The sequence below is a fragment of the Orcinus orca genome, chromosome 6 (genome assembly GCF_937001465.1).
Source record: "Orcinus orca chromosome 6, mOrcOrc1.1, whole genome shotgun sequence".
NCBI lineage: Eukaryota > Metazoa > Chordata > Mammalia > Artiodactyla > Delphinidae > Orcinus > Orcinus orca.
The window spans coordinates 60,784,215-60,799,847 of record NC_064564.1 but is presented as its reverse complement, the minus strand read 5'-3'; the positions used below and the strand labels follow the sequence as shown (position 1 = coordinate 60,799,847).

General features: G+C 38.0%; 1 protein-coding gene across 23 annotated transcripts in view; it reads right to left on the bottom strand.

Moving 5' to 3' along the window:
• Nucleotides 1–15,633, bottom strand: part of PTPRD (protein tyrosine phosphatase receptor type D) — a 2,143,853-nt gene that overhangs the window by 1,859,971 nt on the left and 268,249 nt on the right. For all 23 annotated transcript variants that reach the window (XM_049711289.1, XM_049711292.1, XM_049711307.1 and 20 more), the window contains exon 2: nucleotides 6,838–6,892. The gene's annotated coding sequence lies outside the window, so the exon portion shown is untranslated. The remainder of the gene's footprint in view (nucleotides 1–6,837; nucleotides 6,893–15,633) is intronic.

The following is a 15,633-nucleotide window of genomic DNA, read 5'->3' as shown; positions in this document are numbered from 1 at the left end:
TTAAAGCAACTTCAAGCTCAACATCAGATGAAGAGGAAACAGCCTTGTATAAATGCCCCCCTCCGCTGCCACAATTCCATAAAATCCCTACAATAAATCTCTTATTTCATATCATCAGAGTGATCTGCTTCTCTGACTTCGGTATAGAAGATGAGTACTATTATAACAAGACCCGAAAACATGTGGCATTGGCTTTGGGTCCAGCAGTGAAGGAAACTTGAAGGGCTTTGAGAAAACTACTAGCAGAAACCTGACTAGCTGGAAGGAGATGAGGGTTTAAAGAAGAGAGGCCAGCCCGCAACTATTTGAATTATCCCCAGCTGATCGAGTGTTCCAGGTGAGAACACTGATACTGCAGAGCCTAAGCAAACCATCCCCTCTGTGTCTGAATTCCTGATCCTCGGGCAGTATTACTTACGCCCCTCAGGAAGGACTGGTTTGTTAGCAGTAAGATGTGACTCATGAAGCAACTGGTGCTGGAAGTGGAGCAGTCAGACTTGCCTCTGCTCTTGAGTTTATGCTAGAATCCTGTAAACTTATAGAAAAATCCCCCTCTTTTGCTCGTTAGTCCAAATTGAGTTTCTCTAATTAGCACTCAAAAGGAGGTCTGACATCGTATAATCTACAGAAACAAACATTCTTCATGCATATTGCTTTTCAAAAAGACTACCATACTGTATCTTACTATTTTTTATGCAATTTTGAATGAAGAAAGGCCCCCAACTTGAAAAACCATGATCAGTTTTCATTTGATGTATAAACTTAACGAGTTCTTTTGTTCAAGGAATTATGCAGTCATCTATTCAATCACCTAGGAAATATTTTATTGAGCTCTTTAAATGTACAAGGCAGTGGATTAAGCAAAGAGAAGGATACAAAGCATTATATAGTATCTGAGTAGTTAATCACACAGTAGCAGCAATGAGACACACGAACAGAAACTAAGACATTTCCTTGATTCTATGATGCACTTATTTTTCACATTTAAATCTGTTTAAAATCAGGGCACACCATTTAATTGATGGGTGCATTTAATGTGGGAGTGTTTCTTCCCCTTGAAAAGCTGCTATTAAATCAACACATGTGCCTTATTATCCGTGATGTTTTAGAAAGGAGGAAATGCAACACAGCACAAGCTAGTATGTAATAAGTACCATGAGTGACACCAGGAGACTTAAGATTTTCACTAGCTGGATAATGTGAGAATACGTCAAAGCATTTCAACTGGATCTAGAGAGGAAAGGGCATGACATTTAAGAAGGATCTCCTGTGAATACATAATATGAACTTTCTTATAATATTAAATGATAGGAATTAACTTAATATTCCTGATCATACAAATGAGGTTCAGGTTAGTGAGAAGTACGTCCTTGATATTTTCACACTCAGATATCTCTAAATTGAGGTGTACACTCTTTTCAGAACATAATAATGAACACATCATACTTACTAGGTACTTACTACATGCACTGTAGTAATGTGTACAATGTATTATGTTCTAAATCCTTTACATATAAGACTCATATTAGAGATGGGGGAACTGAGACCTGGAGAAATCAAGTAAATTTAAGGAGGTCACACAACTAACAAGTGACAAACTGTATAGATTAAGAAACCCAGCAGTCTCATAAAAGAGTGTGTGTTATTAACCACTATTCTCTGTGCCTCTCTGGACAACATAAAACACTTTCTCCCAAAGTTCTGACTATCCCATTAAAAACTGTAGTCCCCTGGCTCTTGATTTCCCTTACCCAACTACATAATTGACAGATTTATGATGCAAATAACTTACTGTTTCTACTACCTCCAAGTAATCTCCTTAAAGGCAGGGTTGTTGTCTTTTTTGTTCACTGATGTATCTTTGCCTGGGACTGTGCCTAGCATAAGGTAGGAGCTCCATAGGTATTTGTTGAATAAATTAATGAATAAATCTTAAAAAGGAGATGAGAGAGTGGATTCCATGAGTGAACAGTAATTGGATAGAAACAGAGGCAGGGCAGTGGGAGTTGTGTTCTGAAACACTGATTGGTGCGGTCCGCCTAAGGTGTCAAGTGGGAGCAGAAGAAATGTGTGAGCATCCTCCCAGAGAGGGAGGTACAAGCCACCCAGGCTCATCTGCATGAGCCTTTGCTCCCTCACATTTTGTTTGTAGCTTGTTCAGCAATAGACACTTGAAAGGAGGGCAGGAAGACATCAAAGTAGCTGTATTGTTCATATTTTTTTCTCCCTTTGTTAACTATTTGCTCTCTTTCCAGCTGACACTACAATTTCAGCGATTTAATGATACAATTGTTTCTGAAAATGACACAGAAACAGACACCCACTGCCATTTAATTGGCTGCCAGGACAAAATGGAATCTGCTATTTTCTAATTTCATTTTTGAGGTGTGTGGGAATCTGGAGAGGCTGGGAGAGGGATAACATTTACTGCCATTAAAAAAGGTAAAAGACACAGACCTACTAGAGAATGGACTTGAGGATATGGGGAGGGGGAAGGGTAAGCTGTGACAAAGCGAGAGAGAGGCATGGACATATATACACTACCAAACGTAAAATAGATAGCTAGTGGGAAGCAGCCGCATAGCACAGGGAGATCAGCTCTGTGCTTTGTGACCACCCAGAGGGGTGGGATAGGGAGGGTGGGAGGGAGGGAGACACAAGAGGGAAGAGATATGGGAACATATGTATATGTATAACTGATTGACTTTGTTATAAAGCAGAAACTAGCACACCATTGTAAAGCAATTATATTCCAATAAAGATGTAAAAAAAAAAAAAAAGGTAAAAACTGGGCTTCCCTGGTGGCACAGTGGTTGAGAGTCCGCCTGCCGATGCAGGGGACACGGGTTTGTGCACCGGTCCGGGAGGATCCCACATGCCGCGGAGTGGCTGGGCCTGTGAGCCATGGCCGCTGAGCCTGCGCATCCGGAGCCTGTGCTCCGCAACGGGAGATGCCACAGCACTGAGAGGCCCGCGTACCGCAAAAATAGAAAAAAAAAATTATCTTTAAATCACCTTAATAAGTGCCATCTGTAAAACTGAATTTCCCCCTCAATATCACATTATTTGTATATGCATTTTATTATAAATTCCAAATAAAAATTTAATCCAAAGATTCTGAAAAACTTAGGGTTAGAAATATATATAAATAGTAAAGATATTTAGATTTATAGATATAGATAATACCAAAACAGCATGCCTTACTCTTCTTAATGCCATATTGCAAGTGGACTTAGATATAGTTGCAAAGAATGGTATTTATCAACTTACTGTGCATTTGAATAGGAAATTTATGTGGGAAATATCAGTCAGGGCGTAATGGAATATGTACTAAGAAAATTAATATAGTTTTTAACATACAGAAGTTGTGCTATTGAAAACTTAAATATAAAACAAGACTTTTATAAGGACTCATGCTTTACTTTTTCTTTCAGGTAGATGTTTTTACAGGGGAAGAAAGTGAGGCACAGACACATTTGAAAACTTTTCCAAGGTCATATAAATAGTGGAACCCATTATTTTACACAAATTATGTTTCCCCAGGATCTAAATACTTAATCTCTGTGCCAAACTACCTCCCATAATAAAATGATATATTTTATGCTCAAACACATTTTCAGTAATCCTTTTTCTTTAACATTTTCATAGTACTACATTTATTAATTTATCCTCTTGGGAAATAAAGCAAATGTTTTCTCTCATTTCCCTATACCAGAGATTAAAGAGTTATGAAGTAAGTTGCATCTCTATCATATGAACCTCTATTTTTAGCCCAAAGACCAATTCAGAATGTATAAAAAGAAAACTATAAATGGAATACCACTGGGTCTTGCTAGCAGTATCATAGTTACAACCAAGAAACAAAGCTGAGTATGCAATGTTCATCTTCACTTCTCAGCACAGTTGGCTACCAGGAGTCACTTGGAGTGCTATAGCTCAGTCACTGCGCAAACTCAGCTTTTTGGCTAATGAGTGACATTTAGGCAAGCAGAGGATTGATTCTTGAGACAGTTGCTTGAAATCTAATGCTAGATTTCTATCCAATCCAACGTCACCTTTACCTGATAGACTACAGTAATTTCACAAATAGACATTGAAAAGACCAAAGAAGTGTCAGTTACAAGCCAATAACATATATATTCACTCCACAAATAATTTTTCTGTGTACCAGACACAGTGCTATGGATATTCAGTGCTCAACCAAACCTCACAAGGTTGGCCTATTTTGACTTTTATTGCACCTATTGATAAAGGTGTACTGCTACTTTCCTTTCCCACCTAAAACTCTAACTCACCTTTTCATTTCAAATACCTGACCAAACAAAATATCAAATCTTATATATAGAATTTACTTGAATAGCCCCTGCATCGACGTGTTACTTTCTTAGAAGTTCAGAATGTTATGTATCAGTTAGGCAAAAAGATCTCTAATGGCAAAGGTATTGCCTTTGAGAGGGATAGCCCATGTTTGGAGCAGCCTATGTTTTCTCTGAGAAAGCAGAGCAGAGATTCAATATAGAAGGGATAATTTAGCAGATGTATTGTTCATAAGACAAATGCATATAAATTAAATGAAGCACATTCTTAAAGGGAACCTGGGGTCAAAAATGCAATCCACAAAACAGGAAAAAGAAAATCTGAAGAAAGTTTCACAGCTATGATGAATTCAACTGAGTAAGAAGAAAGCATATTGTTTCCACTACTTGTGGGATCATAGTTAGGAAGCAGCAGAGTATTTGGGTGGTACTGGTCAGACTCATTAATGAACGCATACAATTCCTGGAATAAGAAGGTTTCTAAAATGAGGAGAGTGCTACAAGTTGTCCTGTTTATCTGTCCATGGTTTATCTAACATGAGGGCAGAGACCTTTTAAAGCTCTTTCCTCCCTATTTGAATGTTAAAACCAAGCAGTTGATCTTTAAGAAGCTAAATGATTCTTAATTTGCATAAAGCCTTTTTTCATTTTTTTGTTGTTCCTTCATTATATGGGCACAATGCTTTAAAGACAGCACAGGCACGTCCTATTTGTTTATGCTCCTTATGAGAAAAACAAGTATCCCTTACTTTTTCCTTTCCTCCAACTAAAGTGCAAATTTTAGGCAAACTGGTATCTTCAAAGCACAAGGAAAGTTTTCACTCAGAAAGACTTCTCTAGGAAGAGACAGGTTTCCAGGATAATAAAGCTATCATGACATCTGTCTTCTCCTCTACATGACAGGAATTTTCAAGATAGAAAAGCAGATAGAAAAGAGATTTATTTATTCATTCAACAAACATTTATCAGGAAAAGGACAACTGGGAGGAAACTGGATATTGAATCTATGGAATTTTATGTTTGTTTCTTTGAGGCAAGATTGAGCTAAGGTCTGGTACATGAGATCAGTAGTATTTTCTCCTCAAAGTTACTACAGAAATCTGAGCAATTACAAGCACTGGGAAGGGGAGATGTCATTATCTTTAACAGATAAAAACAGATAGAAATTGAGGAGGAATGTTTGCCTCGTTATTTTTTTCACACCAGCTACTTGGTCTCCTCACTTCTGATTTTTCATCTATGTAGTCCGTCCATCATAACGCTATCATAATTTTTCCAAGGCACGGTTCTGATTATAGGATTGCACAGATTAGAACAACAAATAAATAATAATAATAATAACAAAAGACCAACACCATCAATATCCATTTTTTGTTTATATAGTAAAATATAATTTTTTAGATCAGACTTCAAAACTTCCACCAAAGAATCCCAGTTCAACCTTTTGAAATAACATCTCAACTCTTCCTTACCATATTTGAAGTCTATCCCCTATTGCCAAAATGTCCCTATTCATTTCCACCTCCATGCTTCTCATACTTCCATCTTGAAAGAAATTATTTTATCCAACCTCACATATCTATATCCCATCCAGCTACAAAATGCCATTTGCTTTCTTCAATAATTCATTCATATTCCAACAGCTATAATAAAGCCTCTGTTTTTTGAAATTCCCATTCTACTTTATCTTGACAAGTTAGCAATCTCTACCTGTAATGTCATTATGTATGTGTTGCAAATATTTTTCCAGTCATTTACAGATACCATTATATATAATGTCTTCATAGTAACAAGCTTTCCAAGAATTGCTAGTTTGGAGTCAATAACAAGAACATATCAACATTTACAGTGTCAACTCAAGTTGATCTTTCATTAGTTTCCTCTTGGCACTATATCATACAACTAGTTTGTTGTATGATATATACAACTATATCATCACACTATGATATATATCATGTATGATATATACAACTATATCATCACACTAGTTTGGAATTATGTACTATTTGTATCGATCCCTGTCTTTAATTTCAGAATTGTACAGTACAAAAAATGGCACCTTTGAAGTCAGATTTAGATTTGAAACCAGCTCTGACATTAAATAGTTCTATGTACTAGGGCAAACTACCAACCACCATAGAGCCTTAGTTTATTTCTAAAATAGGGATAAAACCCTTACAATAGTTTTTGAAGATTAAATGGAATGATTCTTATTAAGCACCTAGGACATGGCAAGTCCTGAAATGAGTGCCAGCTTTCTTTTGCCTCACCATCTCATGAGTTACACTGTCTTTTCTAAAATGAACATCCTGTAACAGTTTCTAAGCATCTTCCAAAGTGTATAGCAGAACTGAACACAGGTGACATGCAATTAGTGCCAATGACCATATGTCAGGGATGGAAACAGAGTTTTATAGACTTTCCAACACTGTGTCTGAAATGAAAAGCTATTATTATGCAATGGATAGAACTCAGGTCAAACAGTCTGACATCTGACTCTAGATGTGCAGATATTACTTACTAGTACTGTGACTTTGAGACAGCTCCTTTACTTCTTTGAATCTCCATTTCTTCACCTGCAAAAATGAGGACATTGGACTAGATCCATGACTTTTAATTTAATTAATACTATAAAGTTTACTGGTTTATTCATTCTGTGAGTGAAATTTTGTGGAAGTATAACAAATGAAATGTTTAGAAGTAGAGCTACTCCAGATGATACAAAGAGGAAGTTTAGAGCCTCCACCTTTTGGTCCCTTGCTGTAAACCAGACTAAATCTGGCTTAAATCTAGTCAGAGATTTACAGAGGATTCATGAAGAATTATAATAACTAAGTGATCACTCAGGTCTACTCAAAAAGTATGTATAAGAAATGACAAACTTTATCCATTCATTCATGGAGGATGTTTAGGTTGTTTCCATATCTTTGCTATTGTGAATAATGCTGAAATGAACATAGGAGTGCAGAAATCTCCTTGAGATACTGATTTCATATCCTTTGAATATATATCCAGAAGTGAGATTACTGGATTAAAATGTAGTTATAGTGTTAATATTTTGAGGAAACTCCATAGTGTTTTCCCAAAATGGTTGTACCAATTTACATTCCCAAATGTTCGTTGATGGATGGATAAAGAAAATGTGACTATATATTTGGCTATATATATATGCGTGTGCGCACATACACACACACACAAACTGAAATATTAGTCAGCCTTAAAAAAGAAGGAAACCCTATCATTTGTGACAACATGCATAAACCCAAAAACTTTGTAAGTGAAATAAGCCAGATGCAGAGTAACAAATACTGCATGTTCTCAATCATATGTGGAATATGAAATGTCAATTTCATAAAAACAGAGAGCAGAATGGTGGCTCTCAGTAGCTAAGGAGAGTGAGATATGGGAAGATACTGGTCAAGGGGTACACAGTTTAGTTACGTAATATAAATAAGTTCTGCAGATTTAAGGTACAACAATGTGATTATAGTTAACAATATTGTATCATATATTTGAAATTTGTTAAAAGGGTGAATCTTAAGTTTCTCACTTCCCCCCCATCTCAAATGCTAACTAGATGAGGTAATGGATATGTTAATTAGCTTGATTGTGGTGAATATTTCACAATGTATACATATATATCAATTCATCTATTTGTATACCTGAAATATACGCAAGTTTTAATTATCAAAATTAAATTAAGTCGGTAGCCTTTTTAAATTGGGGGAAAATAAATGAAAGGCCAAACTTTAAGCTACTCTTCATATTCACCAAATATTTCCTAAATATTCACTGAAACTCTAAAAGTTTTCTTACTAGGCATGCTGCTTACATTGTCTAATTAGCTGAAAATTCCAAATTGAAACTCCACAACTCTAATGTTTAAATATGGAAAAAAAAATAACTAGGTTTATAAAAGTTAATACAACTGACAAATAAGAGTGATCATACACTGATGTTTTATGTTTTAAAAACCATATTGGGCACAAAACTCATGTGGATGTGCTGTCTTCACACTTTAAATATCACTTAGACTGTGTCATGATAACACCGTATCATAGAAGGGCCAGTGTGCAAAAATCTTGCAAGAAATTATACAAGAAATTAAACACATGCTTTGGAGCAAGAGAGTTGATTTTAACTTTTTTTTTTTTTTTTTTTGCGGTATGCAGACCTCTCACTGCTGTGGCCTCTCCTGTTGCGGAGCACAGGCTCCGGACGCGCAGGCTCAGCGGCCACGGCTCACAGGCCCAGCTACTCCGCGATATGTGGGATCTTCCTGGACCGGGGCACGAACCCGCGTTCCCTACATCTGCAGGCAGACTCCCAACCACTGCGCCACCAGGGAAGCCCTTAACATTTTAACATTAAAGTTCTGGGAAGTTTACTTAACCTCTAAGCTGCAGCTTATCTGTAAAATGCAAATAACAATATTGATCCTCCCTGCTTTTATGTATTTTTTTTTTCTTTTTTTTGGTGACTGCAAAGTAATATTCACTGTAAGGAAGCACTAGCTCTTATTAGGTGCCTAATAAATATTAAGTCCCCTTTTCCTTCTCTTTTTATATAATTCCATAAATATAGTTAGCATTGTTAACATAGAGCGTGAAGCAATGTAAGCAACTCAATTTTTAATGGTCTCTTGTACAGTGGTTTCTAATTTCCTAACCTTTCAAAGCTGTTAAAATAAAGTCAAATAATGATACTGCTGTGGTATAAGTGTTGCTAGGATCAATAAAGCGTGGTTGTTGTTATAAATTGCAATTAAAGGGGTAGTGCTTGATTGCTTGACAGTAGGTAGTCTTTCTGGCCCAAATAAACTCAAGTGTCAGTCTGATTTACAAGCTAATTAGTATGGACTGCACATGCATTTCATTGGGAGACCATCAGATCCTATTGACTTCTATCCACATCATGAGTGTGCCCCTGACTTTGTTCAGTGTCACTAACAGGTGACAAGTCCTCCTTACTTGTTTGTTTATTCAAGAATATAGTCATAATTTTTAATTAAGTAGAACATAGAAGAAATGTAATATGTTTGTAAATAAGCACTCAAACAGCTCTACAAATTTCAGTATGACTTTCAGTATGACTTTCTGTTTCTATACATTTAAGATAAAAACATGCATGAATTCAGAAATGGCATAGACATCAATATAGCAAAGAAGGATGATTATTTTTGAATCTTTGCAGCAATAGAAAAATACACATAAGAAATTAATTTATAGGCTAGAAAATCTCAGGATAGGTATATTTCATGACAAATTAGTTGAATAATCCCTTAAAAAAGAGCCAAATTTTTATTTTCCAAATAAAGAAGTATGCTTACCTAAAGTACAATTTTGTTTATTCCTAATCTTTCTATTTAATGTGGTATTTTATATGTAACATATTCCAATATATTCCCACATAATTATCTGGTGAATATGGGATATTTGTACACTACAGTGAGGTAATTAAACAATCCTCTGGATTATGAATTCCATTAAGGTATATAGTGTGTTTTCTTCCACTATGTATTTACTAATTAGTCTAGTCCCTGCTAGAAATATAAATTTTTGTTGAATGAACAAATAAAAAATTACAATTCTTTAATAGGAACAATTATATATATATAATTTATATATATATATTTACATATATAATTATCTTTTCTATAAGCCCTACATCCACATTTCTTGTAAATGCCACTTCAAAAAAAAAATCAGAATCATGCAAAAATACTCTGATGCCATACCTTCTCTGTTATCCCATACTTATGTTAGATATTTATTTTAGGTGTTAGTTATACCCAGAAAATCCCAATCATACTTACTATAGTACAATTATGTAATTTTCTGTTTCTGAACCCTATTTCCCTTTCTCTATACCTTCTAGAAAGGAAGCTTTGTGTAGGCCAAAGTCAAAAAGACTGATCTTTTTTGTACACTGATGAATTCCCATCAGTTTCTGACTCATAGAAAGTGCTCAATAATTATTTGTTGTATAAAGAAACTGAAAAAAAATTCTATTATAAAAAATGATCACAATATATTTGTGACTTTACACATGAAAATATATTTTGATAATTCTGAGTAATCTTTTAACAGCTTTTATATATGACAGTACAAAACTACTGATGCATTAAATTTAAGCAATTATACCAAAAACACGAAATAAAACACTAGAGTCAATGAAAGCATTTTAAAGAACAAAATAGGATCCTAAGATCAAAATGCTGATATAAATGTTTCCATGTAAAAATTAGAAGAAGTCCTTGAAAAAAATATGAAAAGACAAATTAAAAGCAAAATCCATTCCCTTGTTCTTAGGTGATGTCACCCCAAACAAGAACTTGGGCTCCTTGAGAGCAAAATATATGTCTACTGACCTTGTTAGTCCAAGGATTTAAATATAATACCTGGTTCACTTGAGGGCTCAATTCATATTTTAAATGCATTATGAATGAATCAATCAATTACCTGATGCAGAATGTCTAAGAATTGAAAAACAGTGTAAAAAATATCAGGAAAACAAAATAAAGACTGGAAAAATATGAAAATGTGTTATACAATAATTTAATTAATATGGCACAGACTACATGTGTTGGATTATAAAATGATGGTATTATTTTAAACTACTAGTGACATCAGAACTCCAGAAAAATGAAATATATCTGAATAGACAGGTTTAAAAAAATTCCATGATGAGCCATTACCCTTTTCCACCTTGAGTTCAGTGTCATTAACAGAGTTGAAGATAATATTTGAGAGCATCTTTTCCCCATGTCTGTAGGCTGAACTGGTGAGGAGGAGAGAGCATTTTGCTTTCCAGTCCTTGGGTTATTTGCTGAAATCAATAGTGGAAGAGGATGCACAGGTGTGGATCCGAAAGCAAGAGGCACTGTAATTCTAAGAATGTGTGTTCCTGCATAGACCTTACAGCAGCTCTTCAGCTCTGACTGATCTTGGCTATGTCCAGCTGTCTGATTATCAATTTGTGTAAAATCTTGCAATAAAGAGTTAGTTTTGGGCTTCCCTGGTGGCGCAGTGGTTGAGAGTCTGCCGATGCAGGAGACGCGGGTTCCTGCCCCGGTCCGGGAAGATCCCACATGCCGCGGAGCGGCTAGGCCCGTGAGCCATGGCCACTGAGCCTGCGTGTCCGGAGCCTGTGCTCCGCAACGGGACAGCCCACAACAGTGAGAGGCCCGCATACCGCAAAAAAGAAAGAAAGAAAGAGTTAGTTTTATCTTCTGCATAACCATGATGTCATTAAAATAAAGGAAATGGGCTTCCGGGAAGATGGCGGAAGAGCAAGACGCGGAGATCACCTTCCTCCCCACAGATACACCAGAAATACATCTACACGTGGAGCAACTCCTACAGAACACCTACTGAACACTGGCAGAAGACCTCAGACCTCCCAAAAGGCAAGAAACCGCCCACGTACCTGGGTAGGGAAAAACAAAAAAGAATAAACAGAGACAAAAGGACAGGGATGGTACCTGCACCAGTGGGAGGGAGCTGTGAAGGAGGAAAGCTTTCCACACACTAGGAAGCCCCTTCACGGGTGGAGACTGCGGGTGGCGGAGGGGGTAAGCTTCGGAGCTGCGGAGGAGAGCACAGCAACAGGGGTGCGGAGGGCAAAGCCGAGAGATTCCCGCACAGAGGTTCAGGGCCGACCGGCACTCACCAGCCCGAGAGGCTTATCTGCGCCCCCGCCGGGGCGGGCGGGGCTGCGAGCTGAGGCTCGGCTTCGGTGGGAGCGAGGGAGAGGACTGGGCTTGGCAGCGTGAGCACAGCCTGCAGCGGGTTAGTGCGCCACGGCTAGCCAGGAGGGAGTCCGGGGAGAAGTCTGTACCTGCCGAAGAGGCAAGAGACTTTTTCTTCCCTCTTTGGTTCCTGGTGTGCGAGGAGAGGGGATTAAGAGCGCTGCTTAAAGGAGCTCCAGAGACGGGCGCGAGCCACGGCTATCAGCGCGGACCCCGGAGACGGGCATGAGACACTAAGGCTGTTATTGCCGCCACCGAGAAGACTGTGTGCAAGCACAGGTCACTATCCACGACCCCCTTCCGGGGAGCCTGTGTTGCCCGCCACTGCCAGGGTCCCGTGATCCAGGGACAACTTCCCCGGGAGAACGCACGGCACGCCTCAGGCTGGTGCAACGTCATGCCGGCGTCTGCCGCCGCAGGCCCGCCCCGCACTCCGTGCCCCTCCCTTCCCCCCCCCCCCCACCGCCGGCCTGAGTGAGCCAGAGCCCCCGAATCAGCGGCTCCTTTAACCCCGTCCTGTTTGAGCAAAGAACAGACGCCCTCCGGCGACCTACACGCAGAGGCGGGGCCAAATCCAAAGCTGAGCCCCTGAGAGCTGTGAGAACAAAGAAGAGAAAGGGAAATCTCTTCCAGCAGCCTCAGAAGCAGCGGATTAAAGCTCCACAATCAAGTTGATGTACCCTGCATCTGTGAAATACATGAATATACAACGAATCATCCCAGATTAAGGAGGTGGACTTTGAGAGCAAGATTTATGATTTTTCCTCATTTTGTGAGTGTGTATGTGTATGCTTCTGTGTGATGTTTTGTCTGTATAGCTTTGCTTCCACCATGTGTCTGAGGGTTCTATCTGTCCGTTTTTTTTCTCAATAATTATTTTTTATTTTAATAACTTTATTATATTTTATCTTGCTTTATTTTATTTTACTTTATCTTTTCTTTCCTTTTTTCTTCCTTCCCTCCTTCCTCCCTCCCTCCTTCCATCCCTTCCTCCTTTCTTTCTTTCTTTCTTTCTTCCTTCCTTCCTTCTTTTCTTTCTACTTTTTCTCCCTTTTATTCTGAGCCGTGTGGATGAAAGGCTCTTGGTGCTGCAGCCAGGAGTCAGTGCTGTGCCTCTGAGGTGGGAGAGCCAACTTCAGGACACTGGTCCACAAGAGAACTCCCAGCTCCACATAATATCAAACAGTGAAAATCTCCCAGAGATCTCCATCTCAACACCAGCACCCAGCTTCACTCAACGCCCAGCAAGCTACAGTGCTGGTCATCCTATGCCAAACATCTAGCAAGACAGGAACACAACCCCATCCATTAGCAGAGAGGCTCCCTAAAATGATAATAAGTCCACAGACACCCCAAAACATACCACCAGACGTGGACCTGCCCACAAGAAAGACAAGATCCAGCCTCATCCACCAGAACACAGGCACTAGTCCCCTCCACCAGGAAGCCTACACAACCCACTGAACCAACCTTAGCCACTGGGGACAGACACCAAAAACAACGGGAACTACGAACCTGCAGCCTGCAAAAAGGAGACCCCAAACACAGTAATATAAGCAAAATGAGAAGACAGAAAAACACACAGCAGATGAAGGAGCAAGATAAAAACACACCAGACCTAACAAATGAAGAGGAAATAGGCAGTCTACCTGAAAAAGAATTCAGAATAATGATAGTAAAGATGATCCAAAATCTTGGAAATAGAATAGACAAAATGCAAGAAACATTTAACAAGGACCTAGAAGAACTAAAGAGGAAACAAACAACGATGAACAACACAATAAATGATATTAAAAATACTCTAGATGGGATCAATAGCAGAATAGCTGAGGCAGAAGAACGGATAAGTGACCTGGAAGATAAAATAGTAGAAATAACTACTGCAGAGCAGAATAAAGAAAAAAGAATGAAAAGAACTGAGGACAGTCTCAGAGACCTCTGGGACAACATCAAACGCACCAACATTCGAATTATAGGGGTTCCAGAAGAAGAAGAGAAAAAGAAAGGGACTGAGAAAATATTTGAAGAGATTATAGTTGAAAACTTCCCTAATATGGGAAAGGAAATAGTTAATCAACTCCAGGAAGCACTGAGAGTCCCATACAGGATAAATCCAAGGAGAAATACACCAAGACACATATTAATCAAACTGTCAAAAATTAAATACAAAGAAAACATATTAAAAGCAGCAAGGGAAAAACAACAAATAACACACAAGGGAATCCCCATAAAGTAATCAGCTGCTCTTTTCAGCAGAAACTCTGCAAGCCAGAAGGGACTGGCAAGACATATTTAAAGTGATGAAGGAGAAAAACCTGCAACCCAGATTACTCTACCCAGCAAGGATCTCATTCAGATTTGATGGAGAAATTAAAACCTTTACAGACAAGCAAAAGCTGAGAGAGTTCAGCACCACCAAACAAGCTTTACAACAACTGCTAAAGGAACTTCTCTAGGCAAGAAACACAAGAGAAGGAAAAGACCTACAATAATAATCCCCAAACAATTAAGAAAATGGGAATAGGAACATACATATCGATAATAACCTTAAATGTAAATGGACTAAATGCTCCCACCAAAAGACACAGATTGCCTGAATGGATACAAAAACAAGACCCATATTTTGCTGTCTACAAGAGACCCACTTCAGACCTAGAGACACATACAGACTGAAAGTAAGGGGATGGAAAAAGATATTTCATGCAAATGGAAACCAAAAGAAAGCTGGAGTAGCAATTCTCATATCAGACAAAATAGACTTTAAAATAAAGACTATGACAAGAGACAAAGAAGACCACTACATAATGATCAAGGGATCGATCCAAGAAGAAGATATAACAATTGTAAATATTTATGCACCCAACATAGGAGCACCTCAGTACATAAGGCAAATACTAACAGCCATAAAAGGGGAAATTGACAGTAACACATTCATACTAGGGGACTTTAACACCCCACTTTCACCAATGGACAGATCATCCAAAATGAAAATAAATAAGGAAACACAAGCTTTAAATGATACATTAAACAAGATGGACTTGATTGATATTTATAGGACATTCCATCCAAAAACAACAGAATACACATTTTTCTCTAGTGCTCATGGAACACTTTCCAGGATAGATCATATCTTGGGTCACAAATCAAGCCTTGGCAAATTTAAGAAAACTGAAATTGTATCAACTATCTTTTCCGACCACAACGCTATGAGACTAGATATCAATTACAGGAAAAGATCTGTAAAAAATACAAACACATGGAGGCTAAACAATACACTACTTAATAACGAAGTGATCACTGAAGAAATCAAAGAGGAAATAAAAAAAATACCTAGAAACAAATGACAATGGAGACACGACGACCCAAAATCTATGGGATGCAGCAAAAGCCATTCTAAGAGGAAAGTTTATAGCAATACAATCCTACCTTAAGAAACAGGAAACATCTCGAATAAACAACCTAACCTTGCACCTAAAGCAATTAGAGAAAGAAGAACAAAAAAACCCCAAAGTTAGCAGATAGAAAGGAATCATAAAAATCAGATCAGAAATAAATGAAAAAGAAATG